We start from the raw sequence: 25,479 nt of genomic DNA, 5'->3' as shown, positions 1-25,479 counted from the left end.
CATGAGACAGGCAGTTTGATGCTCAGCTTCTCCAGTATATATAAGGGTACACCAAGCAAGGTTAAAACTTTTGAGTTCATAGATCATGATGGCTATTGTTACAGGACAAAGAAAACCATGAAACAGTAGCCTTGAAAAGCACACGAGTGGGTATGTGAAGCACTCAGGAGCCTTGGCCCCCTGGCAACTTTGCTGGTGCACTGTGGCTGTGTATTCGGACCTTCGCAAACTGCTGATGTGGACATCTTCCAAGATCCGTTCATAAAAACTGCATGAAGTTATATGCATTGAATAAAGACACCTGATACAGAGTAGTATGTGTTTGCTGAATCAAGTTCTTCCCACCTTTCTCAAAGCGTACCTTTCCCATGTTCTCCATACTAGAAGCCGGCTATGCTTGAGGAATCAAAGTGAAATCAAAAAATAAAGTAAAGCTGGCAAACAAAAGAGATATTGTGTAGATGTTCTAGTTAAATTCCATACTAGAACACTTGAATTTATTTAACAGTTCCATTTATGATTTTCCAGTTGTTTTATGAATATTATTACAGTGCTCCAACTAGGTAGTATCACTCTTAAAACATGAAGACAGCAAATGAATCACTTAACACACAAAAAAAATTATTTGATTAGTACCTGAAAGTCCAGATTGTGTTGCTATTTTAAATATAGAAGAAAAAACTACATTTCTGATAAAAGCTAGCAAAACTGGTATTTTTTAAGTATAAGAAAATGAAGAGTTTGGGCTTATTCAGAAAAGAAACCAAAGATTTAGGCATCTGTGAGCTATAGTTTGAAGTAGGTTTAGACAGCTAAAGAGCAGTGATTTTTTTTTTTAAGGAGAAAAATAAGTGAAGAAAGAAATTAGGGTGAACAAGGTTTATTACTATTTTAGTTACTATTACCAACATAAACAAGGTTTATGTTCCATTTTAGATAAGAAACAGTGATGAATATTGGCAAAACCATAAATTAAATGGAGGGGGAATGGGGGGGATTGTTGGAATGGGCAGAGGGGAAGCAGGAAAATGGCAATGTGGTAAAGAGTTTGTAAAGAAACCATGACCAGTACTACCAGTATAACATGGTAGTTAAACACATGGATTCTCTTAGCAGATGCCACCATTTAATAGTTGCTGGATGCAGGCAAGTTGCCACTCTCTGCCTCAGTTTTTACATCTGAAATATGGATCTAATGATACCTCATAGGCTTTGGCAAATAAGCGAGCTAATAAATATGAAGAACCTAGAACGATGTCTGGCATATAGTAAGCGCTGTATGTGTTTTTATATTTTATTAATGATTGGAAGTAAAATGATTTAGTACTAGAACAGTACTTACGTATTTTTAAATCGGTTAAATTTATACTTAAGAAAAAATCTGTGTGAAGAACATATAGCATCTGACAGGACCCAGGGCTCCTTTCGGAATCCATCTTGCCCTTCAAGGTCAGATTCTCGTCCAGACTCCGTTCTCCATTTTTCTAGGCTCAAGCAGCCGACTCCTCCTCCTCCCTTAGACGTCACCCTCTGGTGCGCGCTGCGTCCGGATGGGCATCAAGCCCTGTCCTCCCTTCCCTGGACTCCCTCGGGCTCATCCCTGTGTCCCTGTTGCTCCCGCAGGGTCTCCCCGACTGCTGCTGCTTCTCCCAGGCGTCCTCCCTTCCCGGCGCCCTCCTTCCTGCCCACCACTGCCGGAGGAGTCTTCCGGAATTCCATACCTATGTGTGCTTGCTGGCTAAAATCTACTTGTAACCCCCAAGTCCGTGTACCCCTGGGACCTTCCCGGTCATTCCCGGACGTCTGCAGAGCAGGGGAAAGTGGGGTCCACCGACTGGCCCACTCCCAGCTGAGGTAGAACATGGCACCGCTCTGCCTTCTTGTGTCACCTCTCTTTCTGTAAACAAGTGGCCTTTTTGTGGTCTATTTAGTACCACGTTTTTCTCATTTTTTATGCTTTTCACTGTTTAAAAACTGCTGAAGTGCCGTCTAGTGCTCTGCGAGCAAGAAGGCTGTGACGTGCCTGATGGAGAAAATGTGTGCGTTAGATGAGCTTCGTTCAGACATGAGTTACAGCGCTGCTGGCTGTGGGCTCAGTATTAATGAATAAACAAATGCATTAAATAAAGTATCTTGAAGCAGAGACACACATAAAACCAGGTTATGTATTGATCAGTTGATGAAAATGTGACCAGAGGCTTGCAGGAAGCTACCACTCTGTTTCCCTTAAGGCAGTCGTTCCTATCTGCTAATTCAGCATTGGCAGCAACCTTCTAGAGCCTAATACTGTGAATAACAAGAATCAGCTGTACATACAAACAGACATAGACTTCTCAGGGTATTCAGTGTTCCATTTACAGGATAATGATCTATACAGTCTGGCCTCATTTCCCACTCCTAACTTGTCTTAATTCTCTTTGCCACCAAGTCTCTGTTCTAATCAGATTGACAGGTTTTCTGCCCCAGATTCATTTCAGCCACGTCCCCTTCCCCCTGCTCCCCACCCCCGCTGTCAGTGATCCACTGAAGTGCAAGCACGAGGATGGGCGTGTGACCCAGGCTTAGCCAATCATTAACCCCCCTGCCTCCAAGACATGGGTGGGTAGTTCATGCCGACTGCACTGATAAAATCATTCCCTGGGATTTTTCACCATCAGTTACCCAGCTAGTTTCTGATTTCTTAGGGGTTCCTCAAACCAGACGATGTAGGCTTAGAGTTTCTAGCTGCCAGGCTCCCACTGCATGAGGGACACACATCTGCAACAGAAAATAATGAGGCCAACATCAGAGAGGAGCAGAAACCGAAGGAAAGAGAAGGAGCTGATGTCTGATGCTGTCATTCTGCACGTCTGGACCCTGTTGTGCCTGAGGGCAGCCACACTACAGTCTCTCCAAGGTACATCAGCCAACATGATTGCTTTTTACTTTCCCTGGGATTGTGTTTCTGTCTCTTGAGACAGGGAGTCCCAAATGATACCGCCAGACCCTTCTGACCCATCTGGAAAGTACTCTACCACTGAATTATGAGTTTCTAGCTTAGGTTTCTTTTTGCAAATTTTAGTGTACCCGGATTTCCTTCTGTATATCTTCTCTATCCTCAAGATTTTTTCAGTTCAAGAGTACTCCTGTTTGAGATAGACGGTGAAAGAGAAAACTGGGCATTGGGAAGATGAAAAGGAAGTAAAACGAGCAGAAATTTTACAGTGCAATCCTGGGAGAGAAGAGAGAGAGGCCTTAAAACTGCACTTCCACAGGACAAGTATGATGCGGCTGGTTGCAGCCAGGACTCGGTGCACTGCTGTGTCCAAGGTGTGCTGTGAGATAAGCCTCTACAACCTTGTCTATACGGACTCTGTCCTCACATAGACATCATCTCTTCAGTTCAGCCAGTGTCACCTCTGTCCTCATTGTTTGCTTATGTTTCCCCTCCCCCAGAACACCCTTTCCCCAGTCTTTGCTTAGTTATGTTCTTCCTGTTCTCAGGTCTACTTCCATGTCTACTATGAATCCCCTTAATCTGGCCTTTTTCAGGGGTAAGTTTGAGGAAAGAGCTTGAATAATAAATCAAATAAAAGTTACCCGAATAAAAATACCTCAAGACAAATGCTGGGCATAGAAGCCACAGGGCATAAATCTGCAAAGAAGTAAAAAGCTAACCTTTTCAAACAATATTGTTTCTCTCTCACTTACCAACTTTACATTTCCCTGTATGGCCCCAGAAGATGACTGGTCAGCCAGAGACGGGTAAGATTCCTCAAGGGAGGAACAACCTAAGACAGGCACAGTCGCAGGGGGGTCATCAGGTGAGAAATTGGGGATCAACAGAGGTGAGGCTTAGAACCTCACCACCCCTGTTCTGAGAGAAATCTTCTGCATCCGTGGATGTTTTATTGCCCTTGTCTAGCTTGGATTAACACATAGTCTACAGGCACACACCTGATCATCTACATTTGCTCTCTTACAGCGCTAAACTATGTTTTCTACCTTTATCTTGCATCTACCTACCACTTCAGCATTTTATTAAAAATAATAATAATAATAATAATAATAATAAGGGAGAAATGTGGGATTCACATATAAATCAAGTATAAAAATCAAACGAATATTCATATTTGACCTGATGGTTTATAGTTCATAATGCGTGATCAAAACCGAAAGTTTCTGTGATGACTGCCCTTGTACTGGTCACCATGTAAGAACTTGTTCACCATGTAAGAACTTGTTCGTTATGCTTCAGAAGATTGGAAACTGACGAGAATTAGGCTTGGGGTGGATTAATGATTGTGCATTGAGCATTGACTCCCCTATACAGAATTTTATTGTTGTTAACAACCATTTGATCAATAAATATGAGAGATGCCCTCTCAAAAAAAAAAAAAAAAGTTACCCGAAATTTGTCCATCTTTGCCTGCATTGGTTCAAGCATGGAAGTAGGGAGACCTCGTATGAGATTTTTGTCTAGATCCTCAAAAACCAGAGATGAAGGAAATGTCAGGAGTTTTTAAGGAAATATAATTAATCATGGAGTCAATGTTTTTGATGACAGGGAAGAGTCTAGAATGACTCAACAAGTGCCACCAAACTAAGGAATGCGGGAAGAGGAATAGGTGGGTTTCAAAGAGAAGGTGAGATCAGTTTTTTTACAGTGATTCTAAGATGCTGGTGGATTACCCAGATGGGGATGCATAGTAAGCAGCTGGGTGACTTAGTAGGATTCTGGAGATCAGGAGTGAAAATACCGATTTTGACTCAGCAGTATTTAAATCTATGGACAACGTTACCCTAGAGGGATGACAGGGAAGAAAGAAGTGAAGCATAAGTCAAGACAGAAGGACAGTGTCTTAGTCCCCACATTTGCATGTTCCTTTTACCTTTGGGGAGGGAAAGTGTCCATCATTGATATTAGTGGCTTCAATGACACAGGTTATTTGAGGATAAGTTAAATATTTCCCTTGTAAGTAATGAAATGCATTTGCAGTGGGAACAGTCTAACGGTGTTGGTAAAGTCTTTGGAAATGGTGCCTCTTGTGTGATGTTGACAAGGACTGTAAATTGGTACATCCTTCCTGCGGCAATTTCCGTTAGTTGGCCCTAATATCTATTTTCCCTTGTCCTTCATAAAAGAATATGTAACTTTTAGCTGAACATATGGGCAACCCAGACAAAAAGACTACACATCTCAGTTTCCCCTGCAGCTAGATGTAGCCACATGACCAAATTCTGGCCAACAGGATATTGGCAGAGTGGTGACTGTGATGTCACAGAAGAGTCATTGGGAGTTGGACCCTTTTTGTCTCTTTTTCCTTCCTGCTGGCTGGAATGCAGATGTGATGGCTAGCCTTAAGCAGCCATATCACACCATACAGAAGAAGCCAATTTCTGAATTGGAGTATCAAATTCAGATAGAGTATCAAAATGGAAGGTGCCTGGTCCCCTGGGCCATGGACTGCCTTCTCTCTTATATGAACTTCTGTCTTTTGTAAGCTACCTTTTTGGGCATTCTGTCATGTTCAGCTGAACCTAATCCTAACCAATATGCCTTGCCAAGGCAGTTCAGCAATGATTAGTCAAATCATATGGTCACCCTTTACCCTGGCATCCCATCTCTGGGAATTTACCCTCAGGAGATAATCACACAAATTTGAAATGACACACAAACTGGATATTCATCACAGTGCTGTTTATAATAACTTAAAAGCAGGTGGAGCTCACATCACCAATCATCAGGGAAATGCAAATTAAAACCACAATGACATATCACCTCACACCAGTAAGGAAGGCCAGCATCAAAAAGACTAAGAACAACAAATGCTGGTGAGGATGCGGAGAAAGGGGAACCCTCCTACACTGCTGGTGGGAATGTAAGCTAGTTCAACCATTGTGGAAAGCAATATGGAGGTTCCTCAAAAAACTAAAAATAGAAATACCATTTGACCTAGGAATCCCACTTCTTGGAATTTAACCGAAGAATACAACTCCTCAGATTCAAAAAGACATATGCACCCCTATGTTTATTGAAGCACTTTTTACAATAGCCAAGATATCGAAGCAACCTAAGTGTCCATCAGGAGATGAATGGATAAAGACGAAGTGGTACATATGCACAATGGAATACTATTCAACCATAAGAAAGAAACAAATCCTACCATTTGTAACAACATGGATGGAGCTGGAGGACGTTATGCTCAGTGAAATAAGCCAGGCAGAGAAAGACAAGTGCCAAATGATTTCCCTCATTTGTGAAGTATAACAACGGAGCAAAACTGAAGGAACAAAATAGCAGCAGACTCAGAGACTCCAAGAAGGAACTAGTAGTTACCAAAGGGGAGGGGTGTGGGAGGATGGGTGTGGAGGGAGGAAGAAGGGGATTGAGGGGTATTATGTTTAGTATGGTTGGGGTGGGGGGTATCATGGGGAAGACAGTGTAGCACAGAGAAGGCACATAGTGCATCTCTGGCAACTTGCTGCACTGATGGACAGTGACTGCACTGGGGGTAAGGGTGGGGACTTGATAATATGGGTAAATGTAGTAGCCACATGGTTTTTTCATGTGAAACCTTCATAAGAGTGTATATCAATAATTACTTAATAAACAATTTTTTTTAATTTTAATAAGAATTAAAAAAAGCAGGTGGAGCAAACTAAAAGTCCTTCAATAGAGAATTGGTTAAGTAGATTATCTACAGTTCTATATAAGGGAACATTGTGAAGCCACTAAAAATGATTGTTGCTGTATTTTGACATCACATGAATCAATGTCTGTGACAGAAAGTTTACAAATCATATAATTTATGTAAAACATATATACGCATATATATGCACACACACAAATCCATCTACAAATGTATATAGAATCTGAGCAATGTTTGGTGAATATCTGTAACAATATTCTTTAATATCTGGAAGTGGGATTATAGATTTTGGCTTTTCTTACTTTCTCCCCATGCTTTTTATTATTATTTGAACTGTTTACTATCAGCTTTATCATTGTCATAACTATAAGGCCTTTTTAATGTTTTTAAGTGTTTTAAGTGTTCTCTTTAAAAAATTAATATCATTAAGAAAATAATGTGGGGAGTTTAGCCAGCTAACAGTTCAGGAAGAGGTGAGGCCATTGTTGCTGAAAGTCAAATAAGTGAAAACACACTCCAGGAAAACTGACTCACTTATTTTGTGGTAGTCTATTGTATGTGGAGACATCCTAATTGGCAGATTTTTCAACTTTTTACTGAAAAAATAGTTGGAACTTAGATGATGGCCTTAATGGAAAATATATTTCAATTCTTTCATTTTCCTTTTTGTAGGTCTGGGGGATAGGAGTGGGAAAGGAAATATACTTATGGTTTCAGAGTAAGCTTTGGTCATTTAGGACTCATTTTTATTTTTCTTTAGAAGTATATCCACAATAATTATTAGTAAATCTAGCAAGGTATTTGTTTATGCACTCAGTATAAGAACTCACTGATGTCACTGAAGTGTTGAGTTTTTAAAGACAGACTTATCCCAAAGAAACTATGCAGTTTATCTCCCACCCCAACCTCAGGTCATTTATTATTTTTTATGCTCTATTTTGTTTTATTTTTTTGTTATAAAAGGCTTAGTTTGTTTACAAAGAAATTACACAATTCATGGCAGTTCAGTGGAAATTGTGGTGCACTTCGAAGAGGTAAAGTTAATTATGATCTATTTATTTATAGACCTGTTCACCATTGTATTTTCCCGTTTTAAAATTCTAAAACATAAGCCACCTCCCTTTTTTTTTAATTTGAGGGAATGCCAGCCATTTTTTACTGGAAATAGACTAAAGACCAACCTGCAAATTTTTTAGCCCTTTAGTGGGTTTAATATTTTTCTCTTTTATGGCCCTTTAACTAACCCTGTGAGAATTCCTTCTTCATTTTTATCACATTGATTTCCCCAGCATTTGTCCTCACTTAGCATTTCAAAAAAGAAGAAACGCAGCAGGCAGCCATTATTTAGCCCCCTTTTTAAGCCCCTTGTCTGTTGTAAAACCAGAAGATGTAGCTGAATTACAGCCTTAATTTTAAAATACATTGAATAGGATTAAATGTGACTAAAATACTAAATTTCACTTAACAGGAAATAGTCTGCTCATTCATATGAAAGTGGTTTTGTGGTAATTTCATAACAATAAGGATTTCTCAGTTATTTAGATTGTTACCTTTAGTTTATTCTTTTTGTCTATCAAATTAAAGATATAAATGCATAATGAGTATACATACATGTTTAAATAGAAATAAACTAATGTAAAGTAAACCTAAGTGTTTATTAATATAAGTACAAACTAGATTATAAGTATTATATAAATAAAGTTTTGTATCCTCCAAATAATGGATTTATATAGTTTACATCATACATATTAATGAGTTCTAATACCTGGAAAACTTACTGTCTTCTTCAATATATAGTCTACTGGAAAAATCTCTGACTTTTCTTGATTTGTATTCTGCTGTTTACTGGCTGGATGCCATTGGATAAGTCAGTGTATTAACTTATTCAATAATTCATTCAACAGGCACTTACTGATTTCAGCTCTGTGCCTTTCTCCATGGGTACTCTGCAAGTTAAAAGAAAAGTCTCCATCTAAGACTGGAAGATTGCTGGAGGCTAGTGGTAGTCACAAAAGATAAACAAATAGCCATAGTTCAGTGGGCTACCTTCCAATCAATAAAACACTCCAGTAGATACTGTGAAGCTTGGGTGGAATTTGGGCCACAAAAGTCCCTACTGTGATGTGAAGAACGGATTCTAGACAACCCGGTGCAAATGCAGAGAGATTACAAAGCAAGGGATCCTTAGCTTAGCCTTGGAAGTCTGGGACTGTTCTGGGAAGAGAAGGCACAGAGAGAGAGCCAAATGCTGCAGAATATAGTAAAATAAAGATGGGTGCGCCCTTCGATAGGAAGTTGGGAGGATCCTAGTAACATTTGGGAGATGGGTTCAGTACATTATGGGTGTAAATGAAAAAATGAGGAAGTGAAGACAAGGAAGACAATTTTTCTTCCTTGTTGTGGCTGTTAGGAGAGATTTGAGCATATTTAAGGCTAAGAGGAAGAAGCCAATGGAAAAGATGATAAAATAGGAGGAAAGAGATGTGGTATAATTGAAGTAAAAGAGCTTCAAGGTCAGATAAAACTAAATCAAATCTTGTTACCTGTGTGACCTTGGCCAATGAAACTCACGCTCTGACTCACTTTTCTCTGCTGTAAAATGAAAACATGACATATGAATGAAGTATCTTCATTCATTCATATAATTATCTTTTACAGAAGATGCTGGACATGCAGAGAAGTCACTTGTCCTTGCTTTCTTGGATCTTATAGATTGGTGGGTGTGGTTGTAAAGAACAGAAATAAATTCAAGAGATATTTAGAGGGTTAAAATTTTTTTTGAAGACTTGGTTGCTGTTTGGATTTGAGGTAAGGGAGAAAGTTATACAGTGCACAGTGGGATAAGCATGAGTCTTATTTGGCTCATGTAGAATTCCTCATATTCCATGGTTGAGGGGGAGTTTCTCTCTCAGAAGATGATAATGAGAACACAAGTGGTCCCAATGACCACTGACAGCCCACTTGTTAGTAAGTGGGAACTGGCCTTTGGTTGAAGCCAGTACCACCTGAGCTTGGCGAAGCGGAACAATGGAAGAAACTTAGGCCCTTGATAAAATAATTGAAGAAGTGATCACACTGTGCTTCCGCCTTCTGTATCTATAGACTCTGTTTCAGTCCATTAGTCAAGGTTTTCTGTTACATGTAACCAAAACCATCCTAAGAGTTACGGATTCATATGAGAATAAAACAAAATATGTAGGACACCCAGTAGTTCAACAGGTTAAACTCAATTTTTGCTAATAATTACTATTAATTAATTAGTTAATACTATTACTGATTCCCAGGTTCTTTGGCAAATGGTAACACCCATACATTGGCAAACTCCTTCTGGAAAGGGTCAGATAAGAAATATTCTAGGCTTTTGTAATTCCGGAGGAAAATCCCAGGGTAAAAGAACTTTGAAACCGAAATCAGTCAAAGGGAGAAATAAAGTGGAAGAAACCCATTTATTTCTTACAAGCAGTTCACTTCCACTTACCCGGTGTCTCTTGGGACCTGGCTGCTGAAGAAAAAGCCCCTCCGTCAACCTCTCTGCCCTTGCAATCACCTATTCATATGGAGATGGACTACTCCTCTCCACCTCCTGGGCGAGAGATTCTGGAAATATTGCAATTTTACCACACTTTGTAGGCCACATATGATCCGTGTTGTATATTCTTTGTGTTTTTGGTTGGGTTTTTTCCTTTTAAAAAATATAGGAATCATTCTTAGCTTGAGCTGTGAGCATATCTGACCTACTGGCTGGAGTTTGCTGACTCCTGGTAATGCCACTGACCTAAGACCCAGGAAGAGAAGTCTTGGAGGGGAAGATGTTGAATTCTGTTTTAAATGTATTAAGGTGACATATCCAGCTAGAAATGTTCATTAGACCAAAAGATCTGGGCTGGAGATATAATAAATGGTGAATCATCAGAACAGAGGTGGGAGAAAGCCAGAAGTCTCAGGGATGACTGAGACCACCCAGAAAGACCGTGTAGAGTCCGCCTCATAAGGTGAGGAGAGGGCCAAGGATAGATGTATGGAGAGCGCTGTTCTTCTCCAAGACTGGAGGGAAGGTCACAGTGCCAGGCAGGTTAATCAGGAACAAGAAATAAACCTGTTTGAGGGCAGTAGCTTACATACTATGATCAACTTATGCACAGGATCCTAAGAGTACATGGAGAGGCATCTAACCAGCCTGAGCTTGAAAAGGGAGCTCAAAAGATCATGCCTTAACAGCCTTGTGAGATGACTGGAAAACAAGTATTCCAGGCTGAAGGAACTGCCTGTGCAAAGGCACAGAGGAGGGGCAGATCAATATGAGTGCTGGTAGACTGAAATGTAAGGTCAGACATAGGCTGCATAGAGAAGGGCCAGACCAAGGAGGGTTTTATGTGCAATGCCAGTGCCTTGAAAGGGAGGGGGATCTCAGAGAGCTTTAGGCAGAGGACTGACATGATCACACTGATGTTTTTAAAAGAAACACTCTGGCAACAGGTGTACGAAGGACGATCTCCAGGAGGATAGCACATGGGGTAGAGAAAACCTCTGTACCTGTCCAAGGGAAAAAAGACTGATTTAAGGTCCTTAATCAGTGATGTGCTGGGAAATGCTTTAAAATGGCCTCTCCAAAGGAAAAAATCCTGATTTGTAACAATTGCCAGCTTTTGTGGTGTGAATACAGTTGATCCTTGAACAACTTGGGAGTTAGGGGCACCAACACACCGAACAATTGAAGGTCCACATACAACTTTTCACTCCTCCAAAACTGAACTTACAGCCTACTGTTGACCAGAAGCCTTACCAGTAATACAAACAGCCAATTAACACTTATTTTGTATGCTATCTATATTATATACCGCATCCTCACAATAAAGTAAGCTAAAGAGAAAAGAACTCTTTTTCAAATTGTCACAAATCTCAACAAAAATTTTCTAATATGATTATTGAAAAAAATCCCCATATAAGTGGACCCACACTGATCAAACCTGTGATGGTCAAGGGTCAACTGTATTTCCATTGTAGCCAAAGTAAGGCAAGTATTGGGAATATAGAGAGAGTTAGAGAAAGATGTAGGAGCTGAATTGACACTTGGTAACCAACTGAATGGAGAGTGAAGAAATACAGGCTCTTTTAGATTTCTGTTGTAGGATTGGGATTGGAATATGACTGAAATAGGGACAATAAAGAAATAAATCAACGTCATCTCTTTCCCAACTCTGGAATGTAAACTCCATGAAGAAAGGGACTTTGGATCATTTCACACACTGCTATATCCCTAGCACGTAGAGCAGTGCATCGCGCATGGTTGACACTCAATATTTAGCTGAATGAATGAATGAATGAATGAGTGTTTACCAATTAAGTTGTATTAAAAACCAAAATTCATCCACATAAAGTTGAAGATCTAAGTCGCTTTATTAAGTGATTCATGAATCAGGCAGCATCTCTTCTAATAAGAAGAGAGATGCTCTGAGGAATTGTACAAAAAGGAAGGTTTTTATAGACAGGAAGGTGGAGGAAAGTTATCAAAAGAGAAGGGATTGTTTCAGGCAAGAGCACTATCTCTTTGGGGAAGGAGAAGGGGGTCTTACAATGCAGATCACCTATCTTCTTTTAGGGAAAATGGAGAAGGCTCATGTGACAAATTATTTTTTTGATGATGCTGCCCAGAAAATATCTGACTGACTGTGTTTCTGCAGGAGGTTGAAACTGTAATTAGGTTTAGGTATGAAGCGCTGGTTTGGTGACTTGCCCTAGCAGAAGTGACAGCATGTCAGGCCCGAGTCTGTGTCTTTCTTTTTCACAGCTGCTAAAGAGATTGCTGCTGATTTAAGTAGCCTGTGTCCTATGAAGTCTTGTGGAGCCCGGCTGCAGTGAGTTGAAAAGAGACAGGGTGAGGAATTTGAGACAGTGCACAGACTACACTTTGAAAAGGCTTCTCTCTAAAAAAACAGGAGACTTGTTGGATAGCAGCCAACTGGAGGAACTTTTACATTCCTTTGTCGCCGGAAAAAAGTATCTTAGCATGTAGGACTGGCCCAGGGGAGCTGACTAGAGCTATGGGACCAAGATCCTGCATTAAAGTCAGAGCCCACATAGAAAATCAAGAGCTGAGTCTGCAGGTGAGTGAAGGAGGATTAGTTATGAAGATAAGGTGAATTCTGCCCAAGGTTAGAAGTCAGGGATTAGAAACCAGGACAGATGGAGATCGTATAATAGCTTCTCAGGTGCTTACAGGTGATTTTGCTCAATTCCAATTTATCTTCAACAGAAAGGACCATGGGATGCTTTTGTCAGCTGTTAAACTTGAGACTGAGAATGGGCCTCATACGTATTGATGAGAAAAGTCTTGCCAAATTTTGCATGGGGGTCATGGATGTAACTTGGGAAAATAACTTTTTGAATAGAATATGTTTCATTTAAGCTTTTTTCCAAGAAAATGTTTTTTTTTTCTCCCCAAGAGAACGTTCCAAGCATTATTTTAATTAGCGTACTTAATTTAAATATTTTTTGGCACGTCTTTATTTTAAAGTGTATGTTTGGAAGTTTATACTATCAAACCAGATGCAGGCCAGACAAAACTTGAGGTTTGATTGAAGAGTTTTCCTTGACTCTTCTTTTCCCTCCCAGTATCTGCTCGTCTCCTTTAAACAGCTACATTCATTGCGTTAGGGGAGTTTCTCAAGACCAGGCTTTGAGATGCAAGGGCCTAGGATTTTAAATTTCAAAAGGCCAAACTGTGGGTGGGGGATGGGGTCCTAAAGTTTTTGGCACTGATAATAGATGGTTAGAATATGCGGAGAGCCTGTTTCCCTAGTCTTCAACAAAGCAAACCTCCCAGATTGCAGTGGGAGGAGAGAGACTCCGAGGAAAAGATTTAGACGCCGCTGGTCCACAAGAAGAGGCCTGAGCCATTTCCTTCCAAGCACGTTTGGGGGTGAAGGCCAAAGGCCCGGTAGACTTCCCCAGGTAGACTGAAGATCTAGGCGCTTCGCGAAGCTAAACCCCTCCACCCCACCCCGCCGCTCCCCACCAGGTGGGGACCAGGAGAGAGAGGCGAATGGGATGGCCTGCTGAGAGGCCTCAGGTGCTTCCCACCCCCCAGCACAGTGCAAGCGGAGGTGGCGGCCAGACGGGCCTCAGAAAGCCTCCCAGCCCCCACGCCTCCTTTGGGAACTCGGGGAGTCATAGGACGCCTCCTCCTGCAGCCACCATCTGGTGGGAAAATGTTGCCAAGAGGGGACCTGGAAGAGACTGCTGCAGCCCTTACCTGTTACCTGAGAGATGACAGCCCGGGAACAGGGGGGATGGAGGGTCTCCCACATGCTACTGGCTTGGAGGACTCACTGCTCCTTGGAAATTTGGACTCAGCTACCAAAGGGACTGAGACTAGGTTTAGGAAACATTCAGGTGGATTCAAGATGGAGAGAGATGCTGTGGATAAAGTGAAGGTCCTTATGGCCAGGATTCTCACCTGGCCCCAGTCGGCTAGCTCACTACACGTTGACTCTATATGAAGAGCTGTGCCCAGTTCTCTGGGCGACATGGTGGCATAGCCACAGGAGAGCAGACTGGAGTGGTACTAACGCCCAGGACAGAGACTGAGATGGCTGCTGGGACAGAGAGGCCCAGAGGCAGAGGCCGGCTTGCTGCCTGCAGACTCACATTGAGTGGGCAGGGTTCTAGTGATTAACCTGCCACTGTGGGAATAAAGTTGGGTATGAGCCCTTTCACCCCAAGAACATTCCATTGTCATTTTTCAGTCTCATTGAATCCATAGTGAACTTGCCCAAGGCTGAAACCCACTGACAAGACAGATGCTTTTACCTATTTACTCTGTTCATTCTCCCATGTGTATTTATTATTTATTAGAAAGTAAAATAATGTTCACTTACAAAAAAAATTTATTTTTTGCACATCTGCTTTAAGAAAGTGAGAGTCCTATTTACTATGCTAGTATAACTGAAGTAATTAAAGCCATATATTCATCTTTTACAAGTCAACATAAGTAATTGTTTTATATTGCTTTGTATTCATGTTCTAGCTGTACAAATATGGTCTTCTTGAACGAGAGTCTTATTTATTTTTTACAGTATTCTTCACCCATGCACAAACAGTTGCCTGGCTCACTGCTTTACAAGTCACAGGGACACAGTAAATATTTATGTGATTAATAAATGTATAGACTCAACAAGTAAATGGATATGTGACCATCACTACAGACCCTTTTTTGCAAGTTTGATCATATATTGAAAGCTAAGTGTTTTGCCCAGAGAATAGAGAATATTTGTTAATCCAGCAGCTCACTTGAGAGGTAGACAGATAAGATTCTTTTACTGACAGTCATGACGCAATGAAAGTGGTCAAAGTAAATCTTGAAAAATGAGTCTTTCGGAAGTACAGCCAGGGAGGACGCTCTAGGCACTGGACACGCATGTGCAAATGCATGGCGGTTTAATCAGAACTTGGGGCTTCCAGGCAACTCGCTGGAGTGATGATGACAAATGACGCTGGGCGAGGAGGCAGGACGCTGATGATCCGGAGTCCAGTTCCTCACTGTGAGCATCTGCTACATGGAAGACGCATTGGCTGTACAGCCAGGAAGCTGCAGGCAGAACTTTCAGGGAGCTGGCTCCCGAAGGCATACAGACATGAAAGCAAAGGCATAAGTAAATAGCAAAGCACCTGAAGAAAGTTTTCATTGTTGCTTCTTTGCTCTTATTCTCATAATCTGCAGTTTAGCAGGAAAGCCTAGTAGATGTAATCCCAGGGTTGTGATATACAGTACAGGTGCTATTTGTCTCCAGTGAGCAACTCAGCTCCAGGTAGGATGTTAAGAGGGGATTTTGCTTGTCGCCTGCATGCTTGGAAGGGCCGCCTGGGGCCTGCTGCAGTTGAGCAGCTCCTGTGTCTAACCATCTAGCTTTGAGGAGCTCAGATGACACCTGCCTGACCACCCTATTTAAAATGGAACTCCCATCCCTGCCCAGCACTCCCTATCTGCTTTTCCCAGTTTATTTTTCTTTACAGCATTTATCACACTCTACTGCACTGTGAAATATATTGTCTTGTTTATTGTCCTTACTCCTCTTTTCCCTCCCCAAAGAGTGTAATCTTCATGGGGGGAAAGGTTTCTGTTTTGCCTAGAACAATGCCAATGTCCTATGTGCTTCTGGAATGTGGAATGAATAAAATGCTATGATTTCTCAGCACATTAATCACACCCCCATAAAGTGTAAGTAAAAAGCCCATCCAATGCCAAATATTAAAGATATGTGGATTAGCATCGTTAAGACTCTAAGTACCACTGCTTCCATGAATTATCATGGGCATTGAAAAGGTAAGGCTTTTTGTCATTCCAGTAAGGCAACATGTTGAATAAGTTTAACATGTTTAACCAATTTAGTGGCTTGGGAGTCAGATGGACCAGGATTCAAATCCCAGGGAGCAGTGAATAAGTTGGGGAAAGTGTTTCTAAATTTACTGAGTCTTCGTTTTTTTCATCTGTAAAATGCACAATGATATTAACCTTTTAGAGTTGTAAAGATTCAATGGGATAAAGACAAGCGCACACTGCACATGGCACATGGTAGGCCCTCAATAAAATTGATTCTCATTTATCAGTATCATTTTGGGAGCTGGATTGGTCTGCCAGGGCTGCCATAACAAAATACCACAGACTGGAGGATTTAAACAACAGAAATTTGTTTTCTCATAGCTTTGAAGGCTAGAAGTCCAAGATCAAGGGGTTGGCAGTTTGGTTTCTCCTGAGGCTTCTCTCCTTGGCTTGTAGCTAGCCGCCTTCTCATTGTGTGCTCACCATGATGTTCCCTCTGTGCACACACATCACTGGTGTCTCCTCTTCCTTTTACAAGGACATAAGTCACATTGCATTAGGGCCCTACCCTTATGACCTCATTAACCTTAATTCCTTTTTAAGGGCCCTACCCACAAATACAGTCACACTGAGGGTTACAACTTCCACGTAGTGTAACTCCAGGCAGAAGCGTTCCCAGCTTGGGGCAAATAAGCCAGTGAAACCAGGGAAGCCAAAATCAGTCAAAGGGGAAAAAAACTTTTGTTTGAAGACCTGGCTATCCTGCTGCCTTAGCCCTTGCTTGCCCATTTTCTCTCCCATCAGGCCTGCACTTGCCTCTCTACCCACCCCCTCTGGGAGCAACACCACAGGTGGAGTCCTGGTGACTGACAGGTGCCAGACCAATGACACAGCAGAGGGGAAGAGAGAATAGCTTCTCTCCACCCCTTGTAAACACCTGTTGATCAGGCGATGGACTAAATCCAGACGAGAGATTCTGGAAACATTACAGTTTTACCTACACATGAGAATTTGGGAGAGGACACAGTTCAGTCCGTAATAGAAGCTAAGAAAAGTTTAGACAAAGTAGATCCAATTTTTATATGTAGTTAATAATTAAGAAATAATTCCCAGAAATAAAAGTGCTAAGTGGTTGGTTACTCTATTTGACTAGCAGATAAGCCCTGAAAAGGACATAGACACAAGCATGCAGTAGCAGGTGTTCATTTTACAAACAAAAAGAAAGGCGACCACAGGAGAGCGAAGCATTCCATGTGGAGAGCACGTGAAGGAAGGAGGCACAGAAGTAAAACCGAAGTGGCCGTCGCTCAGCGGTCAGACTCTGCCCCAGATGCACTGGAAGAGAACAGTGATAGGGAAACGGGTAAGTTACAAGGGCAGTAAACTTGTTTCCACTGTTGAGAGGAAGAGGGGAGAGTGATTTACTGTTTTGTTACCAGAAGCAAAAGCATAGATGCCTTTGAGTAATTTTATGAAGTAAAAATTATTCATAGTAATTTTATGAAGAAGCAGCTTCCAGGCTTAGAGGCAAGGATACCCCAAGGTGTGCCCTGTGAAGTGGGGCCACAGACCCCTGGGCCTTCAACCTGCTTAAGCACTTCTCCTGCCCATAGCTGGGAAGGTTCTGGAGAGAGAGTTGCAGATCGTTTATTTTTCCAGGCATTGTTCCAGAAGATAATATTTTACTAATGCATACACACACATAAAGGCTCTACTTCTATCTGTGTTTAGAGCTTTTTTTTTTTTACCTTATTGTTTGTGGAGTGCTTTGAATTTCTTAGAGATTTTTAGCACACCCATCTGGCAGGCATACTTAGTGTTTTGGGGGCAGGCCTCTGCAGTGTGTGTTAGAACTGACTGGCGTGGCCCTGACTCACAGTCTATCTGTGCTTGGAAATAGTCCCACCATCTCCAGACTTAGAAAAGTGTGGGTTTCATGAAGTCTTCAACTGCAGCTGCAAGAGTCCATCTGTGCTTCTTCTAAACCTAGGGAAGTGGGCCTGTATTCTTCTTGACATGTTATTTCAACAAATTCTAGTAATAGTTTGATAGGAAAGGAAAATAGAACTGTATCTGGTATATTCTGCTAGGCACATTTATATGTATCACTTCATTTCAATCCTCCCAGAAGAGAAGATTTGAGCAGGCAAACAAGATTATGAGTTCCACTTAGGGTCACCCACCTAGAAAGTCCTTGAGCTGGAATGTCCCTCTGGGTCCCAAACACCTGCTCGGACACTCTTGAGGCCCCATTGTGCCTTCAAATGGTAGGAACAGTTAGTGACATCCCATCCACGTTGGTATGATATACCTTTTATCCTTTCATTACTTGAGTGACTTTTTTCCTCTGAATCATGAGTACTCATGTTGGATTTTGTGCTCATTTTCATTTTATCATCAGTTATGTATAGTTTTCTTACTTATCTTTCTTCCTTTGTGCAAACTTTGCTTTTGGAAAATCTGCCTAGTGTGAGATTATGTCTAATGTATTAACACCCAAGTCTTCATGCACAGTAAGGAGAAAATCAGAGTAATCATGAATTCCGTAGCACCTCTGATTTGATTTACTTAATAGAATGTTTTCCTATAAAGAATATTGCTTAAAGTTACATTTCTGGATCTCATGACCTAGGAGAGGGAGCAAAGCTAGTAGCTACCACCTCTGTAGTGAACTGGCAAATTAAAATAATAGCTTCTAATCAGAGTCTAGAATTCTGATTCCAATATTTTAGCCAGAGAAGAAGATGGTATTAAACACATGCATAATTGTTCTTCGTGTGGTGCTATCCCTGCTTCCTGCACCATTTTCTAAGATGAAAATGGTATTATTTATTATTTTAAAGTAATACATTCATTTCTAAAAATCTTACAGTATTACTTTTTGCACTTATCACATTAGTCCATCTACATTTTGTTTTTGAATGTAGTTGGAGGTAGGAATTTTAAATTTATTTCTTTTACATGGATGGTTTATGACAACACTGTTTATTAAATAAATCATCTTTTTCTTCCCATCTATAATTTTAATAGATGATGCTAAATTTGCTTCCATATAAAGACTCCAGAAAACTAAAAAAAAAAATTTGCCTCCATAGCTTTTGTGCCACAATGATGAGAGTACCTGTGTCCTTACATCTTTGCTAACAAGGTGTGTTTTTATTCTTTTGGATTTTTCCAGTCTGGATAGATGAAAAATGGTATCTCAGTGCAATTTTAAAATGCTTTTCTGTAAGTGAAATTGAGCATGTTTTCATATGTTTATGGGTTATGTGAATTTTTTTTTCTTGTGGACTTTTTCACTTCTTTTGCTCATTTTTAAAATTAGTTTTTTTCTCTATTTCTACAAACTCTTTAGAGAGATTGGCCCTTTGTTGTGATATTAATTGCAGATATTTCCCCCAGTTTATCATTATCATTTTTCTTTTGACTTTGATTTTTTTTATTAGAAAAGGTATGCTTTTAATGTAGTAAAAATCACACTTTCTAAGTTCTCTAACAGTTTTTGGAAAATCCAACCCTAAGAGCCCTGCGTGATAGGTGAGACCTCAACCAGGGGAAGGGGTCTTGACTCTGATGGAGAAAGAATTCCTGAGCAGGATGAGCAGACACAAGCAGAGTCGTTCATTTAAAGTGGAAATACACACTCGAGGAAGGAGTGCGGGTGTGCTCCAGAGGTGAGCATCACGGTGAGGTTCGGGTTGGGTGACCTTATAGCTGGAGTTGAGCAGGGGGTTGAATATTTGTTGGTGGAGTTTTCTCAGAAGAGGGAGGGGATTTCCAGCCAATAGGGTGACTCTCTCTGTCTGTAGATGACCTACCATAGTACTGTCATGGTACCAAGAGGTGTGAATTTTAGTATGTTAATCAACATATAATAAGTAACAGTAGGTTATTTTTGTTGCCTATCCTGAATCTAGTTGGTTTGAACAAGTTAACTTTCTAGAATCTAGCTGGTTTGTCTTTGTCTAACCTGTTCTGCCAGTTGGCCACATGAATTAGCCTCAAGGTTTTCTTGACTCACCCAGGGCCTGGCTCTTTTCCTGAACTACACTGCCTATGGCATCTGTTCCCCCACCCCTCCAGAGACTTGTATCCCCAAATCTTTTGGGGATGCTGGGAGAGGAGGATCATTCTCCTATAACTGCTTCAGGCTGAATACAGGTGTTGACCCTACCCTACAGGGACCCAAGTCTCTGGCTATTTTATACCCTGGATTGGCTGAGTTCAGTGCAGGAAGAATGGGTTGCTGAGTCCAAGGGACGTGTGTAGGGCAGATCATCAGGAGAGGTCTGGACTGTCTGAGATCCTGCAGGACCATTAAGCAAGAAGTGACGGCAGTTTCCACCTGAGTTCTTACAGAAGCGATGAGTGACAAGGTGATGGAGACAAGGAGAGGGAGAGAGAAAGATGATTATTATGATTGTAGGAACTATGAAGGGTAAACAGGCATGCCCCAGTATTGATGTCTTTTGCTTTTTTTTAAAATTAATGTATTTTTTTCTCTATTTCTACAAACTCTTTAGGGAGATTGGCCCTTTGTTGTGATATATTAATTGCAGATATTTTCCCCAGTTTATCATTATCTTTTGACTTTGATTTTTTTAAATCAGGCTTATTGAGGTATGCTTTTAATGTAGTAAAAATCATACTTTTTAGCTTCTATAACCACCACCATAATACAGATATAGAATATTTCCATCAACCCAAGAAGTCCTCTCATGTCCCTATGCAGTCAGCTTCCTCTCCCAGCCCCATCCCTTGGCACCCCTGATTTCTGTTTTGTCTTCTCCAACATGCCCTTAATGGAATCATATCAGAAGGTATGATTATTTATGCCTGACTTCTTTCATTCAGCGTAATGCTTTTGGGAATCAACCACGTTATTGCATGCATCGGCAGTTCTTTCATGGCCGAGTGGTATTTTGTCATACGGATGTGTTTATCTGTTTACCAGTTGGTGGATACTTTGATTGTTTCCAGTTTGGAGTTATTATGAACAAAGCTGCTTCAAACATTTCCGTACAGGTCTTTGGAGACTTTGCCATACAGAAACTTTTTATATTTATATAGCTGAATTTACAATTTTTCTCTTGTATAAAGGTTTTTGGATTTTGAGACATAAATAGAAAGACAATAGAAGAATTCTTTTTTTTTTTCCTTCTAGTCCTTGTATGGTTTCACTTTTTTACATGCAGATCTTTGATCCATTTGGAGCTTATCCTGTTATTAGGCATAAATCAATTTTCTTTTTCCAAAAGAAAGACATTCCCACTTTCCTAAATCAGTCTTTTAAATCTGACTTAAGAAACTCTATTTTAGTTATTTGTAATTATTTACCATTTGTTACAAATATTTTACATTTATTATAATTATTTGCGTTTATCCCTAATACTTAACTGGTTAGAAATTAAAAATCTATTTTTCTTTAAACCTTCAAAGACACCTTACAAACCTAAATTCAATTATAAATCAAGTAATTTTGTATTAAAATTAAAAACACTCATTTCCACTATTCTTTGATTAGTGCTTAATTATCTTGTATTATTAATCATAATCCATAATCCGTTAAACATTCTGTTTTTTAAATGTTTATTTAAACAGCACTATTTATAAACGTAATCAAATCTTAAAAATTACAGATTAAAACTCAAAAGTTAGAAATCTATCAAATTAAATTCTCTTAAATTATACCATTTACAAACTTGATTAAGTCTTCGTAAGCATTTCAACATTACAAAGTTAATATATTTGATTTTCTCAGGTTTGTCTAAAATCTGAGAAGACATAATTACAAATCTAACAGAATCAAACCAAGTATTTAAAAAGCTGTAATGAAACAAACTTAAAAATGTAGATCAAGTTCTTTTAAAGTTTTAAACATCTTAAAATCATATAAACTTAAGGGATATTTCTAACTTTAAATACTGGCCCTAACTTAATCATTTGCATTATCCTATGTATGTGAATTAAAATGACAAATACAGTAGGCCAGATTCTCCAGCACTTCAAACATTTTAAGAATACAGAAAGCACAGCTTGTAGTGAAAGAACTGTTACATACCCTCCTTCTGCCTGGCAACACCACTAAAATGAAAATTACAGAGTTTTTCTAAAACATAAACCCACAAAGAGAATGGGAAAGGCCAATAAAGGCAACAATTTTGCATGTTAGAAAGCAGACGACCTACTACTAGTAGGTGATTTAACAGCCTGAGAAAGCTGAAATCAAGCTAGAGTCAGGAAGACATCAGATTTGCACTCCAGAAACTCAGAGTAAGGTGGTTCAGGAATGGATGGAAACAGGTCGTTTGAAAACAAGGGTAAAGAAGGACCTGAAAACAGTAGGCATGTTGAAATTCCGTTTAAGATGTGGTTTGAACCCCCTTCTTCATCTCCTCCACTCCTCTGCACAATCAGCAGCAGCTCCGCCTCACCCTAGGCAAAGCTAGGATGCAAATAGAAGGGAGTGGAGGTGAATCCGAGAAGTTTACAGCATCCCCAAAGTGGAAATCAAAAGGAGGTTAGCTCTCCGTGACTGCAGAGCCAGCTTAAGAGGCCAGGGCCTTAGCCGCTATTACCACCACGCTCTTGATGTCACAGAGGACAACATTCTGAGCAAAACAGTAAAGTGAAACATCTGCTTCATGATGTGATCCAGAAGACAGATTCTGAATATGAAGACATTTTAGGAATACCTTCATCTACTCATTCCACTTACGTTTTTCCTTTTTTAGGCATACACAAGGGTGATATAAATGTATTATATTAAAATTGGTATACTATGTTAATATAATTTATAAAATTAATGTAATTGCTAAAAGTAATATAATAAAACACATGTTTAGTGAAGAGTAAAAAAGATCTTTCAATAACCATGAAATAAATGATAAGAAACTATTGTTTCAGTTTCCTTGGCAGTGCTGTCTTTCTACGTGGCACATTAAATAATGCTGTGACACACAATGGATGGCGTATTAGATCTGATGAAATACAACATCATTTCACATACACATGTCCAAGGGAAAGGAGACTTCCGACACAGTGACAGTGTTCTGGATGCTCCCCTCCACATTCTATTGCTTTTGTCTCCTCCAGGCGCCTGCTGTCACACTTTAGATTGGCTCCTCTTATAATCACAAAATGGCTGCAGCAATTCCCATCACATCAAAGCAACAGCCAGTGCCCAAAAAGGGCATGTGTTTCTTCTTATAAGTGACAAAACCTTTCCCAGAAGCTCCTGCAGACTTCTCCTGGTGTCTCATTGGCCAAAATATTATCACATACCCAGAACAACCACTGGGAGGGGGAAAAACTTACCAAAAATGCTTTGCACCAATCATATCCTGCCTCCTGGAGCTAGAGATGAGGCCTGTGTTCTGAGCACAAGCTATGCAGAGGAGAGAGGCTACTGGATAAATTGGGGTCCATGTAGGAAGGGCAGATGGGCAAATGAAACCTGGGTGGCAACCAACGATGTCTGCCACCTACTTCTAATCAAATCCTTCATGACTGAGGTTTATTAATTGTCTCTTCAAGGACTTCATTTCTGAATTCTTGAGAGAAAGAAACATTTCAATGTAGTCCATTCCCCCTTATTAAAAATTTCAGTTTATCCCTTTCCATTTCTGCTTAAGACTTATCATTCCCATTATTAATTATGTTGCTTTTATTCCTGGTGTGTAAAAATTACTACCATTCCAGAGTAAAATTTTCAGTAGCTGAAAATCTAAGTACTGCTGTGTCTTGGAAAATTGAACTAAACATAAATACATAGAGAAATACATGCTTGATGTAAATTGGCACCAAAAATATCGTAATATTATATAGTTTAAAAACGAGGTGAAATAAACAAATTACCCTCATTACTCATTTAAAAAAATAATGTCTTTCTGCCTTTTGGAATGCCAGTGCGTTGTGAGCTTTGAGTAATCTACGGTAGGATTACATGCTGTTTACCTCTGCAGTTTTTGCTTCTCCATTTCACAGTAGGCTGTTCTGATCACAAAATCCTTCCTCACCTAATAAGAGATCTAATTCCATAAACTCTCCATGACACTGGATCTCAACCCCACTCTGAAATCTCCTCAATGTGTAGGATTTCCAAAACAGAGAAGTCTGATCGGATAGAATAACAATAGCAGGAGAAAGCGGAAACCGTCATGAGCTGAACAACACACGTTATTTCCTAGACAGATGCTTACAAAGTTCCAGACTAGAGTGACTGGCCAGTCACTCTAATCCATCATGAGCTACTTTGTCCATTAACCGGATAGATAGATAAGCCTTCTTCATTATGCTGTTGAGGAAATACTTCCAGCAAAATATTCTTAATGATTGATGATTAGAAAAATCAAATACCAGGTCAGAGTGGAGAGCTGAAATAAATACCTTTGAAGAATATGATTAAGAAAACAGACCTTGGTAGGGAGGGATAAGGGCAGGGAAGAAGAAAGGGGGTATTATGATTAGCATGTATAATGTGGGGGGTGGGGGAAAGGGGAGGCTTTGCAACACAGAGAAGACAAGTAGTGACTCTACAACATCTTACTATGCTGATGGACAGTGACTGTGATGGGGTTTGTAGGGGGAACTTGGGGTAGGGGAGAGCCTAGTAAACATAATGTTCTTCATAAATAAATAAATAAAAGAAAACAGACCTTGATGAAGTATGACTGAATATTGTTGGAGGATTGATGAGAAAAAATACACGGTTTTGATCTCTTGGTGGTGTTGTCTGAATATGGAATATTGCCCAGAAAGTCAACAAGAGGGAAAGGAAGAAGGAAATGGACATGGTCCTACTTCCCCGGGCATTTTGGGTTTTCCTCAGGTCATCCCTCCAAAATTCAGTGAGGGGGAGGGACATCATTTATCATTATTGTTTCCATTTTGAAGATGAGAAAACTGAGGCTAAAAGAGATTAAGAAATTTGCCCAAGGTAAATGACAGAGACGAGGGTTTAAACTCAGACCAGTCTGACACCAGTCTCTGCTTTTTGTCCCAGTAGCAGGAGTTGTCAGCCGGGGGCTGTAGTGGGAGTGGCAGACTCAGACCTGGGGGTGGGGTGTGCATTGTCAGAGCATACTCAGATGCTGAGGTGACCAACTGGAACCAATTTTTTCCAGAGGCCCCCCTAAAGGCTGCCTGGTGAGTCGCTGGCACGGTGAGGAAACAGACCTAACGTTAGGGGCCTTTGCTTGGTGAATGACACATGCCTCGTCATATTGCCTTAATTTGTGTGCAAAGAGATGAAGGGGAACTAATGAGCAATCTTAGACCTCTCTATTGAAAGTAAGCTCAATTTCCAAGTTTGTTACAAAGACTGGCTGGAAATATATAAGAAATCTAGGAACATGCTAAATATGAATAAAAATTTTCAAGAATTCTACCACTAGTCACATGATTTCTAGGAAGATACCAAATAATGGTGTGTATCTGATAAGGAGGAGCAGCTCTGAGACAGTGAAGCGAACTAGATTTGCAAGTTCTACTGCTGCCTGGGCGAGAAGAGCTCACAGGCTATCTAAC

The 25,479-nt window shown here is 40.3% G+C and overlaps 1 protein-coding gene and 1 long non-coding RNA gene across 4 annotated transcripts in view; one reads left to right on the top strand and one right to left on the bottom strand.

Annotated features, from left to right (window-relative positions):
• The window catches only part of FBXO36 (F-box protein 36), a 74,873-nt gene that overhangs the window by 21,355 nt on the left and 28,039 nt on the right, over positions 1-25,479 (top strand). The gene's annotated exons all lie outside the window — the stretch shown is intronic.
• Positions 15,095-24,360, bottom strand: LOC140844930 (uncharacterized). 2 transcript variants are annotated; one of them, XR_012123484.1, is made up of 4 exons: positions 22,013-24,360; positions 20,160-20,303; positions 18,135-18,209; positions 15,095-17,286 (listed from the first exon to the last, which is right to left on the bottom strand). It is a non-coding gene; the product is annotated as an uncharacterized lncRNA (long non-coding RNA). The 2 variants fall into 2 exon arrangements; XR_012123483.1 differs by having other exon boundaries at positions 22,284-24,360.

Source organism: Manis javanica, chromosome 12, assembly GCF_040802235.1.
Source record: "Manis javanica isolate MJ-LG chromosome 12, MJ_LKY, whole genome shotgun sequence".
Classification (NCBI taxonomy): Eukaryota; Metazoa; Chordata; class Mammalia; order Pholidota; family Manidae; genus Manis; species Manis javanica.
The sequence above is the reverse complement of the archived record's forward strand: the minus strand, read 5'-3'. Positions and strand labels throughout refer to the sequence as shown.